Below are 26,225 nucleotides of genomic sequence, written 5' to 3'. Positions count from 1 at the left end.
CTGGTACTGACTATAAGCTGCCACTAGCTGCCATCAGTGGTGAATTACCCATTAGGCATGGGATGCATGTGCCTAGGGGCAGCACTTGTCAGGGGGTGGCACTTAGATGCTCGTTTAGACCAAAATTTACCAGTAACTGAAAAATATTTCCACTCTACTGTCATCTTGTGGAGTGGAAATGGATAGGACTGCCCCTGTGTAAGCTGTCCTACTTAGTAAATATGTATTCATAATTAAAAATAAAATTAAATGTCATAGTTCATGACTTTTTCTATTATATTAAATTGGCAATCATCAAATGAGGGCTTATAATGAATAAATGAAAATAATAAAATTAGCAAGAGGGAGGCAGCCATTACTATTGTGCCTAGGGGCGCCATGACCCCTAAATACGCCCCTGGCTGCCATAGGATCTATTTCATGCTGTATCCATTCCAAGGGATCAGACACAAGGGTCTACTCATGAAGCAGTGAAAAGAGTGGAGAAGTGAGCATGTGGAGAAGTTTTCCATGGCAACCAATCAGCTACTCCGTACAATTGTATAGTATGCACATTCTAAATGTTACTTCAATGCTGATTGTTCGGCATGGGCAACTGCTCCACTGGCTCACTTCTCCACAATTTTCACTGCTTCATGAATAGACCCCTCTGCAGTAACACAGTATTTGCATTTCCTAAAACTTTAGCTCTAGCTTTTTGCCTTCTCCAGATCAAAAATAATAATTAGTCTTTTGAAAAGACATTCTTTAGAAGTGCAAATAAGTAGAGACTACCCATTTATAGAATTAATATCTTAAGCTACATACCTAATATTTTCCAGTCAGTAACACAGGTGCCATTCAGTGTGTAATATATATGTCCAGCACAGATCCCGTGGAATAGGCTGTTGCTCTGGTTGTGATCCCTGTAATGATGCTGGCTTCTATATGTACATTTGAATTTTTTTTACACTAGTAAACTTCTAACAAGACATCACCAGCCTTTTATATCACTCCTCCCTGTGACTCACGACTCCACCTCTAGAACGTGCTCCCTCCCTGGCTTCCAGCTTCCAGAAGCTGCCTGGCTTGTTTGTCGTGTCCATAAGTATAACTCTTGTAAGTGTTATATGAATGATATAAAGTATATTACTGTAAATGAATTAAATTAGTATTAGTGGCGTATATTACAGACGCCAACATTGCTTCTAGTAATATGTTTAACAAATATCTTACTCGTCTACCAAAGCTTTATGATTTCTAGATTACTTTAGACAATATTAGTGCACTCTATTTAAAGATCTTGACTCTATATTAGTTTAACCTTATTAATATTAATTTCCTTATCCAATACGTAGGATTAAGGGGAAGTGTAACAAACCTTGGAGAGAGATAAAGTGGAAAAGTTGTCCAAAGCAGTTTCTGTCATTTCAAAGACTGTGCTAGATAAATGACTGTTAGAAGCTGATGCTTTGAGCAACTTCTCCTCTTTATGTCTCCAGGGCTTGATACATACCCCTAAGTGTTCTCTTGTTGCTACTCCTACCCCATATGACTCAAACAACCATACATACAGATGTAGCCACAGTCATCGTGGTGACATCTAGGCGCATTTGCGCCTGGTTTGCCGTGACTGTGTGCCCGTCTAAGGTGCACGCCCCATTTGCATGAATGGAGGCAGCAAAAGACGCAGCTTGGTGCGTGTGTGCCTAGCCGCACCAGGAGTGCCCGTACATGGCAGTTGTAGCCACGATGACCGTGGCTACCTCTGTAGAAATGGCTTATGGTAATGGTAGCACAAACATTGGCGGTGACAAAAAGCTGGTTCAGCCTTGTCATCATCATCATTATAATCTATGACATTTTTGTATTCTGATCTCACCAGTAGAGCACAGATTTACTCTCATATCATGATTCACCGTATACTGCTCCTATACTGTAATGTACAGTCCTGTGGTATAATATATGGTGCGATGACATCCTGTATCATGGCATGCTACAATACCACGCAGGAGATAATATGGTTTGTGTTGTGGGGAGGAAAATAAAGGTAGAATCTATAAATGTTGCATTTGCCACATGGTGCCCAGAAAGGACATTGTTGTATCCAAAACTAAACTAATATTATATGATGGCATTATAGAAAAAAATACGCTTTCATAAATTAATAGGGGGAAAAAAAACTCCTAACTAAAGGGGAATCTACTAATCATAATTTTTATTAATAGTGATCTAGGTCACTGTTTTATAGTGATATACATGTTTTTGTTTTTTAAATTTCCAAATCTATTTCAGTCAAATTGCAATGTAACTTACTATGGGCCTAATTCAACATGGGTTGTAGTTGTGTGAACATTCACACAACGACAACCCTTTACACTAGCATGCGGGGGGGATGCCCAGCACAGAGCAAGTCCATTCTGCCTGCTAGGCCCTCCCCCCCTGCTCAGCTGCGAAGCACTCGCATGATAAGGGTAGTTTCCTGCCTACACAGCCTAGCTGCGAAGGCAGACGCTAACGGCCATCTTTTGGGCCTCAGCGGCTGCGTGTAATGTCACGCAGCCACCGCAGCCCGCCCTTCAAATGCCTGCGTTGTTCGGACCATGCCCCCTGCAAATCAGACAGAGGCGTTTGCATATGTAAGAACCACTATTGAATATCAATATCCGTATTACCGGTTCCGTTGTTTTATCTTTTTCTTTTTTATTTTGTATATCCAACTACTATTTGTTTTATTGATGTTATTAATAAAAATGTAATTTTAATAATTATCGTTTCTTTGATACTTTAAGATCATATAAGAGTGCACCCACAAAAGAGTCTTCTTTTCTCCTTCTTTGTCATATGTAAGATGCTGTTGCATCTTACTGTATGCGCACACTGTAAAAGAGCTTCAGCATGCGAACACATCGTAGATGCATTCCATGCTGAATCAGGCCCTGTATACGTTTTTCGACACTACAATTAAAAAAATAAAAATAACTGGCCATCTGATGGGTGGAACTTTCTCTTACGTATAGGGAAGGTGGGAGTCAAGAAGAAGCCCAAAACTTGCCCAGATACACTGAGTTTTGATAGAACTTAATTGCCAGATAAGAGAATTTGAACAATTAATTCCCATTTTTAAATCCGTTTTTTATTGAAAAAATGCCACAAACATACAGAGCACAGAAGACAAATAAATAAATAAATGCAGATCAAGCTTGTCAAGGCTTCCAGTACTGTTGCTTTTTTGTACTGTATACCTGTCATTATGACAGGGGTGGGGTGGTACAAGATAAATAAACAGTGGTTATATTGCATATATCAGGAGGAACATAATGATTCTAAAATGGCACAGGGTGTTAGGGTTTATTTTGCTTTCAAAATAGGGAAAACAATATTTAATAATTTCTCACATGCACAAGGATTTTACATTTTTTATGGCTACACCAGAGATGTTGCAATGATGAATGGGGTGAGATCATATCTGTAAATTTAGCATTACCGCCAAAAATGTATTCATCATAACCTGCATACTTCCTTATTGTGAACAGTCAATAGGTCGACACCATTTAGTTTGACATGCATTAGGTACGAAAGGTTGACATGTTCAAATGGTCGGCATGGCAATGGTTGACAGACATATCGTCGACACATTTTTTTTTAATGTTTTTGAACATTCTCCATCCTTTGACTATCAATGTCACAAATCATAACCTTTAGTAACCTTGTGGCAAGCAAAGCCAGAAACGGTGCCTGAAGCGTAGCGAGCAAACGCATTTCTAAAAATGGTGGTCCCAGATGGAAAAACTAACCACTCTAATCCCCAAAGATGGAGAGAAAAAAAAAAAAAAAAAACCGTGGGGTAAATTTACTAAGATTCGTGTTTTCCCGTTTGAGGTCAAAGTTCAATCACGAATGACATCGAAAGTGTAAATATGCAACTTTTTGAATTGATTACGACTAATTTACTAAGCTGCCGTATTCTGCATTTTCGGGTTTTCCGATGTCGATGTCATTCGTTTTCTTTGGCAGTGTTTTACGTGAGTGACTTGTAAAACACTGCCGACTTTAATACAATGAATCTCGGCCGGATCTGAGAGATCCGTGCTGGGCTTCATTGTGCACTTTGTTAAAAAAAAAAAAAAAAAAGTTTACATTTAAAAATTTTTTTGCGTGGGGTCCCCCCTCCTAAGGCAAACCAGCCTCGGGCTCTTTGAGCCGATCCTGGTTGCAGAAATATGGGGAAAAAATGGACAGGGGTTCCCCCATATTTAAGCAACCAGCATCGGGCTCTGCGCCTGGTCCTGGTTCCAAAAATACGGGGGACAAAAAGAGTAGGGGTCCCCCGTATTTTTGAAACCAGCACCGGGCTCCACTAGCTGGACAGATAATGCCACAGCCGGGGGTCACTTTTATACAGTGCCTTGCGGCCGTGGCATCAAATATCCAACTAGTCACCCCTGGCCGGGGTACCCTGGGGGAGTGGGGACCCCTTCAATCAAGGGGTGTGTGCTCCTGTACTGTCTGACAGGCGGCACACGGCAGTGTTACAATGTAGCGCCTATGCGCTCCATTGTAACCAATGGTGGGAACTTTCAGGTCAGCGGTGAGGTCACTTTCGGTCAACCGCTGACCTAAAAGTTCCCACCATTGGTTACAATGGAGCGCATAGGCGCTACATTGTAACACTGCCGTGTGCCGCCTGTCAGACACTACAGGAGCACACAGCCGATCAGGAGGGTGCCACAACGTGGCGCTCCCTCATTGGCTGAAGAAACCCACTTAGACATCAGTCAGAGTGGGTTTCTGGCATTCGGGGAAAGGGGGCCCATGTGAAAACATGGGTCCCCTTTCAGTTCGTGGTCGGGTATCCGTTTTTTTATTTTTTAAAGTACGTGGATTACAAAAGGATTTACAGAGGAGCCTTCAACCATGGATTATGTGAGTATAATTTTTTCAACAGGTACACCATGGATTCTACTGGAGAAGAGGACCGACCTGCGTGGGAACATAAGGTAAGTATGTGTATATGGAGGTGTGGATGGATGTATTAAAGTTATACTGTCAAGGTGTGTGTGTAATGTCTTTATTGTGGTATTTTTTAGTAGTAGTACTACAGGTACCAGCGGGCCCATTTTTCCGCCGCATGCTGGTACTTGTGGTTCTCCAAGTACCAGCTTGCGGGGGAGGCTTGCTGGGCCTTGTAGTACTGCTACTAAAAACAATATCAAACACTTATCACAAAGGCTATCAGCCCCCCATCCGCAGCCCATTGGATGGGGGGGACAGCCTCGGGCTTCACCCCTGGCCCTTGGGTGGCTGGGGGGGGGACCCCTTGATTGAAGGGGTCCCCACTCCCCCAGGGTACCCCGGCCAGGGGTGACTAGTTGGATATTTGATGCCACGGCCGCAAGGCACTGTATAAAAGTGACCCCCGGCTGTGGCATTATCTGTCCAGCTAGTGGAGCCCGGTGCTGGTTGCAAAAATACGGGGGACCCTACTCTTTTTGTCCCCCGTATTTTTGGAACCAGGACCAGGCACAGAGCCCGATGCTGGTTGCTTAAATATGGGGGAACCCCTGTCCATTTTTTTCCCATATTTCTGCAACCAGGATCGGCTCAAAGAGCCCGAGGCTGGTTTGCCTTAGGAGGGGGGACCCCACGCAATTTTTTTTCTGAAAATTTAGAACATTTCCCCCCCCTTCCCACTGAAAAACATGCACGGATCTCATGGATCCGTGCATGCCTATACAAACACGGGATAAAAAAGCAGGTCTGTTTTTTTTTAGCACTTTTTCACGATTTGTATTTTATCACGGCAGTGTTTGGCTATTGTCGGCAGTGTTTGTGTTTTGCACTTTTTAGTAAATTCCCGATTTCTAGCAAATTGCAGGCGTATTTGACCGATGGTGTATTGATTCGTGATTTTTTCCTAGGACTTCCAAAATATTACGAATGCCCTCATCACTGCCGTGATTTTTGCTTAGTAAATTACCGAGATGACACTTTGATGAAAAAACGGCATCTCGGTCAAAATCGGGACCTTAGTAAATATACCCCACGTGTTGACCATTTTTGAGTTGGTCATTGTCATGTCGACCTTTTGACCCTGTCAACCTTTTGTCCATGTCAATCTTTCCCAGTGTCGACCTTTCTGTCTCTATAAGCTTTATTATGAAATATGATCTAAATATAAAAATAGTGTAACTGATTTCATGCTTTTTCTTCTGCCAGCAACAGCAAGAGATGGCAAGTGTTCGAAAGTCTCTTCAGTCAATGTTATTCTGATGGGTCACTGAAGGAATAACTTGTACCTGCTCAGTAGCTGGGACAGAAGGGAATCTAAGACCGATATTCGCAGATGTGTTGCTATTTGCAGGCAAACACCTATGCAGGATCTCAGCAAATCAAATAATGAAATAACGAGAGCTAACCATAGAACAATGTTCTAATCAATAAGGCTACTAAAGTAGCCAACACAAGCTTGATAGTAATTTTGGCACTAACAAACCCAAATGTTAATGTGTAAAGAGCCAGATGTTTGTAGAATAAGTTGTTGCTGACTTGCTGACTAATGTAAATCCTTATTCCCAGTGTAAGAACCAGTCCAATATAAAGGCCAGGAGAAAGAACACTGGTTTCGGCTACAGTAGATCCATTCTTGCCTACTCCACCGCTGAGAATTACTCTAAAATAGTTGCTGCTGGAATAAATTGTTCCCAACATGATCCCAATAAGAGGAAAGACTTTAAGTGGTAGTCCAGTCATAGGAATCTCATAGTCCCAAAAAGTTGTTCCACAAAATGCAGACAGCAAAAAGACCCTGGTTACAGATAGCTGAAGTTCTGTTACGTCAATCACTCCAAACTTCAGTGTACCAGACACATATGTCTGCCACTGAGCATAGAAGAACATGGACATGCTGACAAAGCGGCAGTAGAACATCCAACTGGGCATGGTTCCAAGTCTCACCACACAATTCCCACTGCAACAAACATTATAGATATAGAGTCACATCCGTGGTCAAATAGTTCTCCAACTGGGCAGCTACTGTTTGTCCTTCGTGCCTGCTTTTCTTCAATATCATCCAGTGACTGGTAGACAAACAGACCTAAGGCACAGAGCATGAATGCCCAAGCTGGAGTGGCCGTGGGTCAGTAGTGGACAAGGATGAGGGTGGCAACTACATTCAGCACCAATCCCACCATGATGATAGTCCCAGTGTCAACCTTTCCTATGTTGACCTTTTGTCAATGTCAACCATATGGGGTTGACCTATACCACACCCATTGTTTACAAATGCATCTTTATAAATGAATGCAAAAGAAAGGTCAATAATATAAACCTGACCTAATTATACTGCAATGGTCCAAACAAGCTACTCATATGGTTGATATACCACACATAATACAGTATGATAGGATGATGATTAGGAGGGTGTGTGTGTGTGTGTGTGTGTGTGTGTGGGGGGGGGGGGGTAATTTTAAATAGGCAACCTAATTTAATTATTTGTGAATGTATGGCAGAAACGTAATGCGATTCACAGGAATATTTCCTATATTTACATAATCTATTCCATACTTTAATCCAGTATACAAATTTGTTGATGATTGCTTACTTGCCAGTACTGATATAGATACATTGACAATGTATATATTCTTATGAGCAATGTACTGTATGTAGATACAATTAGAAAGCTCTTTAGACATAATGTCAGACTTACATAATGGAGGAAGCCAAGTTATTTTTAACATTGTTATTCTTGGGCACACCTATATATTGGATCCTCTAGAAAATTGTGTAACTTTGAATTTTCAAGAATGATTCACCACATTAAATTGTACAGCCATGGTGAAAAGTTTTGAGAATGACACAAATACTAATTTTCACAAAGTCTGCTGCCTCAGTTTTTATGATGACAATTTACATGTACTCCAGAATGTCATGAAGAGTGATCAGATGAATTGAAATTAATTGCAAACTCCCTCTTTTCCATGACAATGAACTTAATCCCAAAAAACAACATTTCCATTGCATTTCAGCCCAGTCACAAAAGGACCAGCTGACATCATGTCAGTAATTCTGTCACAGACCTAGCTGAACTTGATGCTGTATTCAATGAGGCTTCAGGAACTGGTGTAGGTTTGAAGTTGTTTGGGAGGAAACAGGGAGGTTGCAGGTTGTTCCTCCTCATAGGAATAATGCTGAGATGAGAAGACCGGACTGGAACCGACAGGGGACTGAGCTGGAACCGGATGGTGACCATCCTGGAACCATATGGGGATTGGACTGGAACCAGATGGTGCCTGGACTGGAACCGAATGGCCGGACTGAAAACGGATGGCGCCTGTACTGGAACCGGATGGTGCCTGGACTGGGACCGGATGGGGACTGGACTGGAACTGGATGGTGGCCGCGCTGGAACCGGCAGGTGACTAGGCTGTAACCGGATGGGAACCGGACTGGAACCGGCAGGATGATCTGGGCTGGAACCGGCAGGTGTAGAACCAGAGTTATAATCCGGGCTGAAACTGGAGCAGCAGAACCGGGTGGAACCGATGTAATGCACTGAGCTGGAGAGCCAGGAGCAAGCAGGAGCACATGCACTAAGAGTACTAGTCCAGAGGAATGACTCAAAGTTCTGGCTATTTGAACAACAAAGTCCTGTGGGCTTTATACCCTGAGGAGGTCAGTGATTGGAGGCTGGAGTCAGGTGATCACTGCTGGAGAGGAAGTGTCCGGAATCAGCATAGAAGAAGCAGGAAGAAGATGGTGTCTGTAACTGCAAGAGGTTCCCGTCTGAAGGTTGCAGCTGTTCCAGATACAGAGGATCGTGCTCAGCCGGCGACTCAGATGCAGGAGGCGCTGTGGAAGACGCTGTCCTGCAACTTCTGGAGAGCCGCAAACAGCAGCTGAAACAGTGAAGCGGTCAGGAAGGTAAAGGACGGAGTACAGGGTTTAAGTCGTGGCTGGAGACCGTGACAAATTCTCTCATTAACACAGGTGAGAGTGTTGACTAGGACAAGGCTGGAGATAACGCTGTCATGTTGATTGAGTTAGAAATACAGACTGGAAGTATGGTGGCATTTGAAATCATTGTTTTTCCTCTGTTAACCATGGTTACCTGCAAGGAAACACGTGCAGTCATCATTGCTTTGCACAAAAGGGCTTCACAGGCAAGGATATTGCTGCTAGTAAGATTTCATCTAAATCAACCATTTATCAGATCATCAAGAACTTCATGGAGAGAGGTTCAATAGTTGTGAAGAAGCCTTTAGAGCGCCCAAGAAAATCCAATAAACACGAGGACGTCTCCTTAATTTGATTCAGCAGAACTTGCTCAGGAATGGCAACAGGCAGATGTAAGTGCATCTGCATGCACAGTGAGGCAAAGACTTTTGGAAGATGGCCTCGTGTCAAGAAGGGCAGCAAAGAAGCCACTTCTCTCTGGGAAAACCATCAGGGACAGACTGATATTCTGCAAAAGGTACAGGGATTGGATTTCTGAGGACTGGGGTGAAGTCACTTTCTCTACTGAATCCCCTTTCAGATTGTTTGGGACATCTGGAAAATAGGATTTTAATTACCTACCCGTAAATCCTTTTTTCGTAGTCTGTAGAGGATTCTGGGGTTCATATTAGTACAATGGGTTATAGACGGGTCCACCAGGAGTCATTGGCACTATAAGAGTTTAACAGTGAGGGCTGGCTCCTCCCTCTATGCCCCTCCTACCAGACTCAGTCTAGAAACTGTGCCCGAGGAGACGACATACTTCGAGAGAAGGAAATACACAGATAGTGGCGAGATTCATACAGCTCACACAAGGCAAATCCGGCCAACATGCCGGAAAACTCAGCAACAGCTGAAACAGTACTGAAAAAGTAAAGAACGCAGAACTTACCTAGGAACCAGGTAGTACTGAAATAAATAACCACTGCAGGAAAACGAAGCGCTGGGCGGGCGCCCAGCATCCTCTACGGACTACGAGAAAAGGATTTACCAGTAGGTAATTAAAATCCTATTTTCTCTTATGTCCTAGAGGAAGCTGGCGTCCATATTAGTACCATGGGGATGTACCAAAGCTCCCAGAACGGGAGGGAGAGCATGGAGGCTCCTGCAAAACTGCTTGACCAAACTTGAGGTCATCAGAGGCCAAAGTATCAAACTTGTAAAACAAGGCAAACGTGTTCGACCCAGACCAAGTAGCTGCTCGGCAAAGCTGTATAGCCGAGACACCCCGGGCAGCAGCCCAGGAAGAGCCCACCTTACGAGTAGAGTGGGCCTTAACAGATTCTGGACATGGCAATCCTGCCGTAGAATATGCATGCTGGATGGTGAACCTGATCCAGCGTGAAATCGACTGCTTAGAAGCAGGACACCCAATTTTCTTGGGATCATAGAGGACAAACAAAGAGTCAGATTTTCTATGACGAGCCGTCCTCTTCACATAAATCTTTAAAACCCTCATAACATCCAAGGCCTTTGAAGCAATTAAGGAGTCAGTAGCCACTGGCACGACAATAGGTTGGTTGATATGAAAAGCTGACACAACCTTAGGAAGGAACTGCGGACGAGTCCTGAGTTCCGCCATATCTTCATGGAAGACCAGATAGAGACTTTTACAGGACAAAGCCCCCAATTCCAACACGCGTCGAGCAGAATCAATGAGGATTGCCAGAACCTATGTTCTTTTTATAATTTGTAGAACTTTTGGAATTAGAGGAAGTGGAGGGAACACGTACACTGATGTGAACACCCACTGTGCTACTAGTGCGTCCACCGCCACTGCCTGTGGGTCTCTCGACCTGGAACAGTACCTCCTCAGCTTCTTGTTGAGGCGGGAGGCCATCATGTCTATGTGAGGAACCCCACACCAACCGGTTACCTCCTCGAACACCTTCGGGTGGAGGCCCCACTCTCCTGGATGGAGATTGTGTCTGCTGAGGAAGTCCGCTTCCCAGTTGTCTACTCCCGGAATGATGATTACGGACATCGCCACCACATGCCTTTCTGCGCAGAGGAGGATTCTTGTCACCTCTGACATCGCAGCACTGCTCTTCGTTCTGCCTTGTCATTTTATGTAGGCCACCGTGGTCACGTTGTCCGACTGCACCTGAACAGCCCAATCCTACAGAAGGTGTGCTGCTTGAAGATGGCCATTGTATACAGCTCTTAGCTCCAGGATGTTTATCGGGAGAAGGGATTCTTGACTTGACCACCTTCCTTGGAAGGATTCCCCCTGAGCGACTGCTCCCCAACCTCTTAGACTTGCATCTGTGGTTAGAAGGACCCAGTCCGGAATTCCGAACCTTCGGCCCTCCAGAAGGTGTGGTAGTTGTAGCCACCAGAGGAGCAAAATCCTGGCTTTCAGTGACAGATGTATCCTCTGGTGCATATGTAGGTGAGATCCCGACCACTGGTCCAAGAGATCCAGCTCAAAGGATCGAGCATGAGACCTTCCGTACTGCAGAGCCTCGTAGAAGGCAACCATCTTCCCCAGAAGGCGGATGCACTGATGAACCGATACCCGGGTAGGCTTGAAGACATACCGGACCATTGTTTGAATCACCAATGCTTTCTCCACGAGTAGAAACACCCTCTGCACCTCCGTGTCGAGGATCATCCCCAGGAAAGACAGCCTCCTTGTCGGCTCCAGATGAGACTTTGGAAGGTTCAGGATCCAACCGTGCTCCTTGAGCAGATGCGTCTTGAGAGCAATGGATCTTAACAACTTCTCTCTGGACAATGCCTTGATCAGCAGATCATCCAGATACAGAATTATGTTCACCCCCTGCTTGCGGAGAACCATCATCTCTGCCATCACCTTGGTGAAGACCCTCGGTGCCGTGGAGAGACCGAACGGCAGTGCCTGAAACTGATAGTGATCGTCCAACAGTGCAAACCTGAGATAGGCCTGATGTGGCGACCAAATGGGAATGTGGAGGTACGCATCCTTGATGTCCAGGGGCGTTCCTGGTGTCCCTGGACTTTAAGGATGCGTACCTGCACATTCCATTTGGTCACCGCATCAGGCCTATCTCAGGTTTGCACTGTTAGACGATCACGATCACTCCCGTCAGTCCTGAGATAACTGCTCTCAGAGACTCCATCTTGAATTTGAAGTCCCTGAGATAAGGGTTCAAAGATTTCAAGTTCAGAATTGGCCTTACCGAACCATCTGGCTTCGGTACCACAAAAAGGTTTGAATAGTAACCTTTGTTCAACTGATGAGGCGGGACTGGAACAATGACCTCGGACACTACCAATTTTCGGATAGCATCCAGAAGAATCGCTCTGTCTGCCGGCAAAGCTGGCAAGCCTGATTTGAAGAAACGGTGAGGTGGGAGAGTTTGAAACTCCAGCCTGTAACCCCTGGACACTATATCTTGTATCCAAGGGTCTAGGCCAGACGACACCCAGACGTGGCTGAAATGCTGGAGTCTAGCTCCCACCTGACCTACCTCCAGGCTGTGCGGTCAGTCATGCTGAGGACTTTGAGGCACCAGAAGCAGGCTTCTGGTCCCGGGAACCTGCGGGAGCAGGCTTTTTGGCTTTGGCACGACCACCTCTAAAGAATGTGTGAGAAGGCTTGTGTTATGAGCCACGGCTGTGGCTCATTCCTGTTTTGCATTTTGGTTATGTATTTTATGTTATACTTCTGTTTCTGTTCCCCGTGGGTGTCATGGGGTGTTCGGAGCTCACCCTTAAGGAGAGGGTACTGTTATGAACCACAGGTAGTGGTTCATTCCTGTTTTCCGTATTTTATGTTTATAGTTCTCTTGCAGGCTAGGATTTCCCTTTGCTCTGGTTTAGAAGATTATTGTTTGCTGTCGGTGGTTAGTCTGTGTAATTGCAGCCTGTTTCCATGTGGTTGGCCTCACCTGTCTGCTAATTGCATCTTGTCAGTTTGGAGTCATGCAACAGGGCAGCTGCACGACATAATTAATTAGGACTCTCTGTTATATTCTGGCTCAGTGCAATACACAGACGCTGGTGAAAGTTCAAGAGTTCTTGAGTTCTGAGCTAGTCCCTGCCAGTTCCTGAGCTCCTGTCTAGCAGTGTCTGTCTAGCTGCTTCCAGTGTCGGTTCCTGTGTCGGTTCCAGTGTCTGATCCCGTGTCCTGCCGTGAAGCGTTCCTGTCCAGAAGTCCTGTGGCTTTGTCTGTGCCTGGTCGAGTATCTGGCTTCTTGGTGTCCACCGGTCTGTCATTTGGGATTCTGCCTGTCCTCCGGTTCTGAGAGTCTGTGTCGGCTACATTGGGGGTTCCTGTCCGTTTGCCAGTATTTGTACCAGTTCCGTGAGTAGCGGCTTTGCCGCGTCCGTCGGCCTAGGCCGCAGTATTCTTTGGTTATATTTGTTACTGGTGTTTTGCAGAAGGTTCTGCTTATGCGGTCACCGCTGGTACACAACAGTATTGTGTCGGCGTGTGGACAGCATTTCCTTTGTTGTTCTTTTCCTTTGGCGGCGTGCCGCACATATATTTAGTTTTAGGGTTGTTAGTAGCCCCTAGCCTTCTGTTTGCTTTAGTTAGAGGTCCCCTTGTTATTATCCTGTCTCGGTTCACGCCTTGTCTCACTCTAAGACCTGGGGGCATCGGAGTTGGGCAGACCTAATCCGCCCTTCAAACGCGGCTGCCGTGGGCCCAAGAAACCATAGTCACTCAGGCGTGAACTGACCACACGGGTGAAACAATGGAGGTAGGGTGCTAGGGGCTATTTCCACACCACACCTTATTTCAGCGTCACGTTCTGGTGCTCTGGACTCACTACGCAACATCTCCCTTGTTCTGAGCACCAGGAACCTAACAGCTTGTTCTTTCTAGGCCTCACGGGCTGAAAGGACTGTGACGTCGTGGGAGTAAAAGGCTTCTTCGTAGCCGGTGCAGCTGAGGGGAGAAAAGGAGACTTACCCGCGGTAGCCGTGGCAATCCACGCATCCAGTGCCTCCCCAAACAGAGCCTGACCTGTATATCCTGGATTCCGCGTCCGCAGACCATTGGCCCAGCTAGAGACCCCTGCGAGCCGAAATGGACATGGAGGAGATCCCCACAGCCATGGAACTCAGATCCTTCATGGATTCTACCAGGAACCCTGCAGAATCCTGTATGTTACTTAAAGACAAATCAACGTCACCTTTATCAATCGTAGTCAAGTCCTCCTGTAGAGTGATTGACCACTTGGCTATAGCTTTAGAAATCCATGCACAGGCAATAGTAGGCCGCAGTTTAGCCCCTGATGCCGTGTATATGGATTTGAGCATAGCATCCACTTTGCAATCTGCCGGGTCCTTCAACGCGGTAGATCCTGGGACTGGTAAGACCACCTGTTTTGACAGCCTGGAGACAGAGACGTCAACTATAGGTGGAGACTCCCATTTTTTCCTATCATCTTCCAGGAAGGGAAAAGCAACCAGGACCCGTTTAGGGATATGGAATTTTTTCTCCGGGTTTTCCCAGGCTTTTTCAAATATCGCATTTAATTCCTTAGATGCCAGGAAGGTGAGAGGGGCTTTCTTACTGTCCGTGAAAAAGGCCTCCTCAACCTGCTCAGGTGTGTCAGAAATGTGTAACACATCCCACATGGCCTCAATCATCAACTGCACCCCCTTAGCAAGTGATGCTGTCCCCCTCGACACATCCCTATCACCGTCTGCTGTGTCAGAATCGGTATCTGTGTCATCCTGCATAATTTGGGCAAGAGCATGTTTGTAAGAATGTACCAAAGGAGGCCCCGAGGGAGCAGTATCGGACCATACTGCCGCAGACAATTGCAATACCTGATGAGGATAGATCAAAGGCGCTACTAACAACTAGAGAACACTTGAATCAGAAAGAAAAATTAGAAATGAAATAGAACATGAGTATACATCACGTGGATACTTCTGAGTCCCATGTCAATCGTCAATTATCCTTAAGCTGTTCCAGGAACTTCCAAATGTTGCACATAAAAAAGGAAACAGAAATAAAACAAAAAATAAGAATTTACTCACCGGTAATTCTATTTCACGTAGTCCGTAGTGGATGCTGGGGACTCCGTAAGGACCATGGGGAATAGACGGCTCCGCAGGAGACTGGGCACATCTAAGAAAGATTTAGGACTATCTGGTGTGCACTGGCTCCTCCCCCTATGACCCTCCTCCAAGCCTCAGTTAGGAACTGTGCCCGGAAGAGCTGACACAATAAGGAAGGATTTTTGAATCCCGGGTAAGACTCATACCAGCCACACCAATCACACCATATAACACGTGATAGGAACCCCGGTTAACAGTATGATAACAAATGGAGCCTCTGAAGAGATGGCTCACAACAAAACCCGATTTTTGTAACAATAACTATGTACAGGTATTCCAGACAATCCGCACTTGGGATGGGCGCCCAGCATCCACTACGGACTACGAGAAATAGAATTACCGGTGAGTAAATTCTTATTTTCTCTGACGTCCTAGTGGATGCTGGGGACTCCGTAAGGACCATGGGGATTATACCAAAGCTCCCAAACGGCGGGAGAGTGCGGATGACTTTGCAGCACCGAATGAGAGAATTCCAGGTCCTCCTCAGCCAGGGTATCAAATTTGTAGAATTTTGCAAACGTGTTTGCCCCCGACCAAGTAGCTGCTCGGCAAAGTTGTAAAGCCGAGACCCCTCGGGCAGCCGCCCAAGATGAGCCCACCTTCCGTGTGGAATGGGCTTTTACAGATTTAGGCTGCGGTAAGCCTACCGCAGAATGCGCCAGCTGAATAGTGCTACAAATCCAGCGCGCAATAGACTGCTTAGAAGCAGGAGCACCCAGCTTAGCGGGTGCATACAGGATAAACAGCGAGTCAGTCTTTCTGACTCCAGCCGTCCTGGAAATATAAATTTTTAGGGCCCTGACTACGTCCAGCAACTTGGAATCCTCCAAGTCCCTAGTAGCCGCAGGCACCACAATAGGTTGGTTCAAGTGAAAAGCTGAGACCACCTTTGGGAGAAACTGAGGACGAGTCCTCAATTCTGCCCTATCCATATGGAAAATCAGATAAGGGCTTTTACAAGACAAAGCCGCCAATTCTGAAACCCGCCTGGCCGACGCCAAGGCCAACAGCATGACCACTTTCCACGTGAGATATTTTAAATCCACAGTCTTAAGTGGTTCGAACCAATGTGATTTCAGGAATGCCAAAACCACATTGAGATCCCAAGGTGCCACTGGGGGCACAAAAGGAGGCTGAATATGCAGTACTCCTTTGACAAAAGTCTGAACTTCGGGTAGTGAAGCCAGTTCTTTTTGGAAGAAAATCGACAGAGCCGAAATCTGGACCTTTATGGACCCCAATTTGAGGCCCAACGTCACCCCTGCTTGCAGGAAGTGCAGGAATCGACCCAGTTGAAATTCCTCCGTCGGGGCCTTCATGGCCTCACACCAAGCAACATATTTTCGCCAAATGCGGTGATAATGTCTTGCGGTGACATCCTTCCTGGCTTTGATCAGGGTAGGGATGACTTCCTCCGGAATACCCTTTTCCTTCAGGATCCGGTGTTCAACCGCCATGCCGTCAAACGCAGCCGCGGTAAGTCTTGGAACAGACAGGGTCCCTGCTGCAGCAGGTCTTGTCTGAGCGGCAGAGGCCAAGGGTCCTCTGTAAGCATCTCTTGAAGTTCCGGGTACCAAGCTCTTCTTGGCCAATCCGGAACCACGAGTATGGTTTTCACTCCTCGCCTTCTTATTATTCTCAGTACCTTGGGTATGAGTGGTAGAGGAGGAAACACATAAACCGACTGGTACACCCATGGTGTCACTAGAGCATCCACCGCTATCGCCTGAGGGTCTCTTGACCGGGCGCAATATCTTTTCAACTTCTTGTTGAGGCGGGACGCCATCATGTCTACCTGTGGTTTTTCCCACCGGTTGACCAGCATTTGGAAGACTTCTGGATGAAGTCCCCATTCTCCCGGGTGGAGGTCGTGCCTGCTGAGGAAGTCTGCTTCCCAGTTGTCCACTCCCGGAATGAACACTGCCGTCAGTGCTAACACATGGTTCTCTGCCCATCTGAGAATCCTTATGGCTTCTGCCATCGCCATCCTGCTTCTCGTGCCGCCCTGTCTGTTTACATGGGCGACCGCCGTGATGTTGTCTGACTGGATCAGTACCGGCTGGTTTTGAAGCAGGGGTCTTGCCTGGCTTAGGGCATTGTAAATGGCCCTTAGCTCCAGGATATTTATGTGAAGAGAAATCTCCTGATTTGACCACAGTCCTTGGAAATTTCTTCCCTTTGTGACTGCCCCCCAGCCCCGAAGGCTGGCATCCGTGGTCACCAGGACCCAGTCCTGTATTCCGAATCTGCGGCCCTCTAGTAGATGAGCCCTCTGCAGCCACCACAGCAGCGACACCCTGGTTCTGGCCGATAGGGTTATCAGCTGTTGCATCTGGAGATGGGACCCGGACCATTTGTCCAACAGGTCCCACTGGAACGTCCTTGCGTGGAACCTTCCGAATGGAATTGCTTCGTACGAAGCTACCATTTTTCCCAGGACTCGTGTGCATTGATGTACCGACACTTTTCCTGGTTTTAGGATGTCTCTGACCAGAGATGACAATTCCTCGGCTTTTTCCAGTGGAAGAAACACTCTTTTCTGGTCTGTGTCCAGATTCATTCCCAGGAACAGAAGACGTGTCGTCGGGACCAGCTGTGACTTTGGAATGTTTAGAATCCAGCCGTGCTGTTGTAGCACTTCCTGAGAAAGTGCCACCCCCACTATCAACTGTTCTTTGGACCTCGCCTTTATCAGGAGATCGTCCAAGTACGGGATAATTAAAACTCCCTTCTTGCGAAGGAGTATCATCATTTCGGCCATGACCTTGGTAAAGACCCTCGGTGCCGTGGATAACCCGAACGGCAGCGTCTGGAACTGATAGTGACAGTCCTGTACCACAAATCTGAGGTACTCCTGGTGCGGAGGGTAAATGGGGACATGCAGGTACGCATCCTTGATGTCCAGGGATACCATGTAATCCCCCTCGTCCAGGCTCGCAATAACCGCCCTGAGCGATTACATCTTGAACTTGAACCTTTTGATATAAGTGTTCAAGGTTTTTAAATTTAAGATGGGTCTCACCGAACCGTCCGGTTTCGGTACCACAAACATTGTGGAGTAGTAACCCTTTCCTTGCTGAAGGAGGGGTACCTTGACGATCACTTTCTGTGAATACAGTTTTTGAATAGCCACCAACACTGCCTCCCTGGCAGAGGGAGTTGCCGGCAAGGCAGATTTTAGGAAACGGCGGGGGGGGGGGAGACGTCTCGAATTCCAGCCTGTACCCCTGAGATACTACTTGAAGGACCCAGGGATCCACTTGTGAGAGAGCCCACTGTGCGCTGAAAAACCTGAGACGTGCCCCCACCGTTCCCGATTCCGCCTGAGCAGCCCCAGCGTCATGCTGTGGACTTACCGGACGCAGGGGAGGACTTCTGCTCCTGGGAACTAGCTGTGTGCTGCAGCTTTTTCCCCCTTCCTCTGCCCCTCGGCAGAAAGGATGAGCCTCTAGCCCGCTTATTTTTCTGGGGCCGAAAGGACTGTACCTGATAATACGGTGCTTTCTTTTGCTGTGGGGTAGCCTGTGGCAAAAAAGTCGATTTCCCAGCAGTAGCTGTGGAAACGAGGTCTGAAAGACCTTCCCCAAAAAGTTCCACCCCTTTATAGGGTAAAACTTCCATGTGCCGCTTGGAGTCGGCATCACCTGACCATTGCCTAGTCCATAACCCCCGTCTGGCGGCAATGGACATAGCGCTTATTTTTGATGCCAGCCGGCAAATATCCCTCTGTGCATCACGCATGTATAAGACCGCGTCTTTTATATGGTCAATCGTTAGCAAAATATTGTCCCTATCCATGGTATCAATGTTTTCCGACAGGGAGTCTGACCACGCAGCAGCAGCACTGCACATCCAAGCTGATGCAATAGCGGGTCTCAATATAATGCCAGTGTGTGTGTATATAGCTTTTAGGGTACTTTCCAGCTTTCTATCAGCAGGTTCTTTTAGGGCGGCCGTATCCGGAGACGGTAGTGCCACCTTCTTTGATAAGCGTGTCAATGCTTTATCTACCCTAGGGGGTGTTTCCCCGCGTGACCTATCCTCTGGCGGGAAAGGGTACGCAGCCATTAACCGTTTAGAAATGATCAATTTCTTATCTGGGGAAGTCCACGCTTCCTCACACACCTCATTTAATTCGTCAGATGCAGGAAAAACTACTGGTAGTTTTTTCTCACCAAACATAATACCCTTTTTTGTGATACCTGGGGTATCATCAGAAATGTGTAAAACATTTTTCATAGCCTCAATCATATAACGGGTGGATCTATTGGAGGGTACACTCGTCTCATCATCGTCGACACTGGAGTCGGTATCCGTGTCGACATCTGTATCTGTCATCTGAGGTAGCGGGTGTTTTATAGCCCCTGATGACATTTGAGACGCTTGGACAGGCACAAGCTGAGTAGCCGGCTGTCCTATGTCGTCAAACCTTTTATGTAAGGAGCTGACACTGTCACGTAATTCCTTCCATAAGTCCATCCACACTGGTGTCGACCCCGCAGGGGGTGACATCACATTCAAAGGCATTTGCTCCGCCTCCACATCATTATCCTCATCATACATGTCGACACAGCAGTACCGACACACAGCAGACACACAGGGAATGCTCTTACAGAGGACAGGACCCCACAAAGCCCTTTGGGGAGACAGAGGGAGAGTATGCCAGCACACACCAGGGCGCTATATAACACAGGGATATCACTATACAGAGTGTTTTCCCCTATAGCTGCCTATAATATATATATACTGCGCCTAAATTGTGCCCCCCTCTCTTTTTTACCCTTTCTGTAGTGCAGGACTGCAGGGGAGAGCCAGGGAGCTTCCTTCCAGCGAAGCTGTGAGGAAATAATGGCGCCAGTGTGCTGAGGGAGTTGGCTCCGCCCCTTTTTCGGCGGGCTTTCTCCCGCCATTTTATCGTTTCTGGCAGGGGTTAATATACACCTATATAGCCTCTGGGGCTATATATGGTGTTAGTTTTGCCAGCCAAGGTGTTATTATTGCTGCTCAGGGCGCCCCCCCCCCCCAGCGCCCTGCACCCATCAGTGACCGCAGTGTGTGGTGTGCATGAGGAGCAATGGCGCACAGCTGCTGTGCTGTGCGCTACCTTGGAGAAGACAGAAGTCTTCAGCCGCCGATTTTCCGGACCACCTTCTTGTTTCTGGCTCTGTAAGGGGGACGGCGGCGCGGCTCCGGGAACGGACGACGAGGTCGGGTCCTGTGTTCGATCCCTCTGGAGCTAATGGTGTCCAGTAGCCTAAGAAGCCCAAGCTACCACCACTTAGGTAGGTTCGCTTCTTCTCCCCTTAGTCCCTCGTTGCAGTGAGCCTGTTGCCAGCAGGTCTCACTGAAAATAAAAAACCTAAACTATACTTTCTTCTAGGAGCTCAGGAGAGCCCCTAGTGTGCATCCAGCTCAGCCGGGCACAGAAATCTAACTGAGGCTTGGAGGAGGGTCACAGGGGGAGGAGCCAGTGCACACCAGATAGTCCTAAATCTTTCTTAGATGTGCCCAGTCTCCTGCGGAGCCGTCTATTCCCCATGGTCCTTACGGAGTCCCCAGCATCCACTAGGACGTCAGAGAAAATGTATAGTATCGTTTTTGCTGAATTAAAAAATGCCCTGTGAATTCTCCAGGAAAAGGAGCCCTATTGTGTGGATAATAAGAATTTACTTACCGATAATTCTATTTCTCATAGTCCGTAGTGGATGCTGGGAACTCCGTAAGGACCATGGGGAATAGCGGCTCCGCAGGAGACTGGGCACAAAAGTAAAGCTTTAGGACTACCTGGTGTGCACTGGCTCCTCCCCCTATGACCCCAATCCAAGCCTCAGTTAGGATACTGTGCTTGGACGAGCGTACACAATAAGGAAGGATTTATGAATCCCGGGTAAGACTCATACCAGCCACACCGATCACACCGTACAACCTGTGATCTGAATCCAGTTAACAGCATGATAACAGAGGAGCCTCTGGAAAGATGGCTCACAACCACAATAACCCGATTTTTGTAACAATAACTATGTACAAGTATTGCAGACAATCCGCACTTGGGATGGGCGCCCAGCATCCACTACGGACTATGAGAAATAGAATTATCGGTAAGTAAATTCTTATTTTCTCTGACGTCCTAGTGGATGCTGGGAACTCCGTAAGGACCATGGGGATTATACCAAAGCTCCCAAACGGGCGGGAGAGTGCGGATGACTCTGCAGCACCGAATGAGAGAACTCCAGGTCCTCCTCAGCCAGGGTATCAAATTTGTAGAATTTAGCAAACGTGTTTGCCCCTGACCAAGTAGCTGCTCGGCAAAGTTGTAAAGCCGAGACCCCTCGGGCAGTCGCCCAAGATGAGCCCACTTTCCGTGTGGATTGGGCTTTTACAGATTTTGGCTGTGGCAGGCCTGCCACAGAATGTGCAAGCTGAATTGTGCTACAAATCCAACGAGCAATAGTCTGCTTAGAAGCAGGAGCACCCCGCTTGTTGGGTGCATACAGGATAAACAGCGAGTCAGATTTTCTGACTCCAGCCATCCTGGAAACATATATTTTCAGGGCCCTGACTACGTCCAGCAACTTGGAGTCCTCCAAGTCCCTAGTAGCCGCAGGTACCACAATAGGCTGGTTCACGTGAAACGCTGAAAACAGCTTAGGGAGAAATTGAGGATGAGTCCTCAATTCCGCCCTGTCTTGAAGATCAGATAAGGGCCTTTACAGGATAAAGCCCCCAATTCTGACACGCGCCTGGCCGAGGCCAGGGCCAACAACATGACCACTTTCCATGTGAGATATTTTAACTCCACAGATTCAAGTGGTTCAAAACAATGTGACTTTAGGAACCCCAAAACTACATTGAGATCCCAAGGTGCCACTGGAGACACAAAAGGAGGCTGTATATGCAGTACCCCTTTTACAAAACGTCTGAACTTCAGGAACTGACGTTAGTTCTTTCTGGAAGAAAATTGACAGGGCCGAAATTTGAACCTTAATGGACCCCAATTTTAGGCACATAGACACTCCTGTTTACAGGAAATGCAGGAATCGACCTAGTTGAAAATTCCTCCATCGGGGCCTTACTGGCCTCGCACCCCGCAACATATTTTCGCCAAATGCGGTGATAATGCTTTGCAGTTACATCCTTCCTGGCTTGATCAGGGTAGGGATGACTTCATCCGGAATGCCTTTTTCCTTCAGGATCCGGCATTCAACCGCCCTGCCGTTAAACGCAGCCGCGGTAAGTCTTGGAATAGACAGGGTCCTTGCTGGAGCAGGTCCCTTCTTAGAGGTAGAGGCCACGGGTCCTCCGTGAGCATCTCTTGAAGTTCCGGGTACCAAGTCCTTCTTGGCCAATCCGGAGCCACGAGTATAGTTCTTATTCCCCTCCGTCTTATAATTCTCAGTACTTTTGGTATGAGAGGAAGAGGAGGGAACATATACACTGACTGGTACACCCACGGTGTTAGCAGAGCGTCCACAGCTATTGCCTGAGGTTCCCTTGACCTGGCGCAATACCTGTCCAATTTTTTGTTTAGGCGGGACGCCATCATGTCCACCTTTTGGTTTTTCCCAATGGTTTACAATCATGTGGAAGACTTCTGGGTGAAGTCCCCACTCTCCCGGGTGGAGGCCGTGCCTGCTGAGGAAGTCTGCTTCCCAGTTGTCCACTCCCGGAATGAATACTGCTGACAGTGCTATCCCATGATTTTCCGCTCAGCGAAGAATCCTTGCAGCTTCTGCCATTGACTGCTTCTTGTGCCACCCTGTCTGTTTACATGGGTGACTGCCGTGATGTTGTCCGACTGGATCAACACCGGCTGACCTTGAAGCAGAGGTCTTGCTAAGCTGAGAGCATTGTAAATGGCCCTTAGCTCCAGGATATTTATGTGAAATGATGTCTCCAGGCTTGACCGTAAGCCCTGGAAATTTCTTCCCTGTGTGACTGCTCCCCAGCCTCGCAGGCTGGCATCTGTGGTCACCAGGACCCAGTCCTGAATGCCGACTCTGCGGCCCTCTAGAAGATGAGCACTCTGCAACCACCACAGGAGGGACACCCTTGTCCTTGGTGACCGGGTTATCCGCTGATGCATCTTAAGATGCGACCCGGACCATTTGTCCAGCAGGTCCCACTGGAAAGTTCTTGCGTGGAATCTGCCGAATGGCTTTTCTTCGTAGGAAGCTACCATTTTTCCCAGAACCCTTGTGCATTGATGCACTGAGACTTTGCTCGGTTTTAGGAGGTTCCTGACTAGCTCGGATAACTCCCTGGCTCTCTCCTCCGGGAGAAACACCTTTTTCTGAACTGTGTCCAGAATCATCCCTAGGAACAGAAGACGAGTCGTCGGAACCAGCTGCGATTTTGGAATATTGAGAATCCAATCGTGCTGTCGCAACACTACCTGAGATAGTGCTACACCGACCTCCAACTGTTCCCAGGATCTTACCCTTATCAGGAGATCGTCCAAGTAAGGGATAACTAAAACTCCCTTCCTTCGAAGGAGTATCATCATTTCGGCCATTACCTTGGTAAAGACCCGGGGTGCCGTGGACCATCCAAACGGCAGCGTCTGAAACTGATAGTGACAGTTCTGTACCACAAACCTGAGGTACCCTTGGTGAGAAGGGTAAATTTGGACATGAAGGTAAGCATCCTTGATGTCCAGAGACACCATGTAGTCCCCTTCTCTTGAATTTGAACCTCTGTATGTAAGTGTTCAAAGATTTTAGATTTAAAATCGGTCTCACCGAGCCGTCCGGCTTCGGTACCACAACAGTGTGGAGTAATACCCCTTTCCCTGTTGCAGGAGGGGTACCTTAATTATCACCTGCTGGGAATACAGCTTGTGAATGGCTTCCAACACTGCCTCCCTGTCTGCTTGTAAAGCCCCAGCGTCATGCTGAGGGCTTGGCAGAGGCGGGGGAGGGCTTCTGTTCCTGGGAACTGGCTGATTTCTGCAGCCGTTTCCCTCTCTGTCACGGGGCAGAAATGAGGAACCTTTTGCCCACGTGCCCTTATGGGAACGAAAGGACTGCGCCTGATAATACGGCGTCTTCTTATGTTGAGAGGCGACCTGGGGTAAAAACGTGGATTTCCCAGCTGTTGCCGTGGCCACCAGGTCTGAAAGACCGACCCCAAATAACTCCTCCCCTTTATAAGGCAATACTTCCATATGCAATTTGGAATCCGCATCACCTGACCACTGTCGTGTCCATAACCCTCTTCTGGCAGAAATGGACAGCGCACTTACTCTTGATGCCAGTCGGCAAATATCCCGCTGTGCATCACACATATATAGAAATGCATCTTTTAAATGCTCTACAGGCAATAATATACTGTCCCTATCTAGGGTATCAATATTTTCAGTCAGGGAATCCGACCACGCCAACCCAGCACTGCACATCCAGGCTGAGGCGATTGCTGGTCGCAGTATAACACCAGTATGTGTGTAAATACATTTTAGGATACCCTCCTGCTTTCTATCAGCAGGATCCTTAAGGGCGGCCATCTCAGGAGAGGGTAGAGCCCTTGTTTTGACAAGCGTGTGAGCGCTTTATCCCCCCTAGGGGGTGTTTCCCAACGCACCCTAACCTCTGGCGGGAAAGGATATATGCCAATAACTTTTTAGAAATTATCAGTTTTTTATCGGGGGAAACCCACGCTTCATCACACACCTCATTTAATTTCTCAGATTCAGGAAAACTACAGGTAGTTTTTCCTCACTGAACATAATACCCCTATTGGTGGTACTCGTATTATCAGAAATGTGTAAAACATTTTCCATTGCCTCAATCATGTAACATGTGGCCCTACTGGAAGTCATATTTGTCTCTTCCCCGTCGACACTGGAGTCAGTATCCGTGTCGGCGTCTGTATTTGCCATCTGAGGTAACGGGCGCTTTAGAGCCCCTGACGGCCTATGAGACGTCTGGACAGGCACAAGCTGAGTAGCCGGCTGTCTCATGTCAATCACTGTCTTTTGTAAAGAGCTGACACTGTATGTAATTCCTTCCAGCAGTTTATCCACTCAGGTGTCGACCCCCTAGGGGGTGACATCCCTATTACAGGCAATTTGCTCCGCCTCCACATCATTTTCCTCCTCATACATGTCGACACAAACGTACCGACACACAGCACACACACAGGGAATGCTCTGATAGAGGACAGGACCCCACTAGCCCTTTGGGGAGACAGAGGGAGAGTTTGCCAGCACACACCAGAGCGCTATATATATATATACAGGGATAACCTTATATAAGTGTTTTTCCCCTTATAGCTGCTGTATTGTTTATACTGCGCCTAATTAGTGCCCCCCTCTCTTTTTTAACCCTTTCTGTAGTGTAGTGACTGCAGGGGAGAGCCAGGGAGCTTCCCTCCAACGGAGCTGTGAGGGAAAATGGCGCCAGTGTGCTGAGGAGATAGGCTCCGCCCCTTTCTCGGCGGCCTTTTCTCCCGTTTTTCAGTGTAATCTGGCAGGGGTTAAAAGTCATCCATATAGCCCTGGGGGCTATATGTGATGTATTTTCGCCAGCCAAGGTGTTTTTATTGCTGCTCAGGGCGCCCCCCCCTAGCGCCCTGCACCCTCAGTGACCGAAGTGTGAAGTGTGCTGAGGAGCAATGGCGCACAGCTGCAGTGCTGTGCGCTACCTTGGTGAAGACAGGATGTCTTCTGCCGCCGATTTTCCAGACCTCTTCTTGCTTCTGGCTCTGTAAGGGGGCCGGCGGCGCGGCTCTGGGACCGGACTCCATGGCTGGGCCTGTGTTCGATCCCTCTGGAGCTAATGGTGTCCAGTAGCCTAAGAAGCCCAATCCACTCTGCACGCAGGTGAGTTCGCTTCTTCTCCCCTTAGTCCCTCGATGCAGTGAGCCTGTTGCCAGCAGGTCTCACTGAAAATAAAAAACCTAAAACTAAACTTTTCACTAAGCAGCTCAGGAGAGCCCCTAGTGTGCACCCTTCTCGTTCGGGCACAAAAATCTAACTGAGGCTTGGAGGGGGGTCATAGGGGGAGGAGCCAGTGCACACCAGGTAGTCCTAAAGCTTTACTTTTGTGCCCAGTCTCCTGCGGAGCCGCTATTCCCCATGGTCCTTACGGAGTTCCCAGCATCCACTAGGACGTCAGAGAAAATTCTTGATAGTAGTTAAGGATAGTTCCTCACCACCAATTCACAACGTAGAGAGACGTACCAAAACTCACTTAGAT

At 47.5% G+C, this 26,225-nt stretch overlaps 1 pseudogene; it reads right to left on the bottom strand.

The window, feature by feature from the left end:
* Positions 1-6,170: 6,170 nt before the first annotated feature.
* Positions 6,171-7,172, bottom strand: LOC134947828 (cholinephosphotransferase 1-like; annotated as a pseudogene).
* Between the last annotated feature and the right edge of the window lie 19,053 nt (positions 7,173-26,225).

This window comes from Pseudophryne corroboree, chromosome 8, assembly GCF_028390025.1.
Source record: "Pseudophryne corroboree isolate aPseCor3 chromosome 8, aPseCor3.hap2, whole genome shotgun sequence".
Classification (NCBI taxonomy): domain Eukaryota; kingdom Metazoa; phylum Chordata; class Amphibia; order Anura; family Myobatrachidae; genus Pseudophryne; species Pseudophryne corroboree.
Note: the sequence above shows the minus strand (reverse complement) of the source record. Positions and strands in the feature narration are given on the sequence as shown.